Genomic DNA, 1,054 nt, shown 5'->3' on the forward strand with positions numbered 1-1,054 from the left:
ATCATTTGACTGTTGTCCCGTTGTGCAGATTTCCCTACTAGAATCCAACAATATCAGTAATTATTATATAATAGAATTTTGCCTGGCGGCATTTTAATCAGGATTTATGGATGGGAGCCTCAGCTAAGTTATTAAGGATATAAAAGACAAGAAGTATGCCGACTAAAAGTACAAGGTAATATGGACGGGACGGCCCTTGTCATTCTTAGTTAGCATATTATTTTACAACCGGAAACACCAAATTTAGATAACCTAGCTGTCCAGCTAGTCTCCAAGTGGCTATATACTCTCCATATCTCCAGAACCCCAAGTTGGGTATATACATAAAATGATATATCAATCTCGTAAACACTACAAGTTACTATTAAGTTGTTGCCTAACAGCTGATAGTATCAGCTACTAGGAGACTGGTCAATGCGGGATAATAGAAAGACTTCACTTATCTAGTTACATAGTTTGTGTAAAATACTGGAAGGTTCAATAGGCAGACTATACCATAACTCATCTGCACCCTGGAACAACCCTATAATAGATTGCGTCTGAATGATTCAACCAAGTTAGGCGTGCTTAAGACATCTCAAAGACCTGATACTGGAACCTACCAGCGAACCTGAAGTAGTAAAGTTGAGTTCTACCATCGCAAGTTCCATCAATGATGTGTAGGATAACATATATTAAGTAATAAGAAGTATACAATTAGTCATGGACCAGAGTGTTATCTCAAGATAAATATACTTTGTCGCAGTATAATATAAGTTATCTATCCGCTATAAATCCCGAAGAAAAGGTACAGTGTAAGCAATATACATTTTTAGAAATTATTCAATGCAATGTTTCTGTAATTTATAATACCATGACTCCGCAGCAACCAGTGCCCTTCCCAGTTCTCTTAATCATGTTTATTTGATGTAGAAGCCAAAAATATATCCTACAGAAAGTGCCACATCACAAAAGTTATTAATTAATAGAGATACCAGTATCGCCTTATGAAGGCCTTCAGCTTAGTAAAGAACTCTTTAATTGGGTCTAAATCAGGTGAGTATAGTAGTAAAAA

Source organism: Aspergillus brasiliensis, assembly GCF_001889945.1.
Source record: "Aspergillus brasiliensis CBS 101740 unplaced genomic scaffold ASPBRscaffold_58, whole genome shotgun sequence".
NCBI classification, from domain to species: Eukaryota; Fungi; Ascomycota; class Eurotiomycetes; order Eurotiales; family Aspergillaceae; genus Aspergillus; species Aspergillus brasiliensis.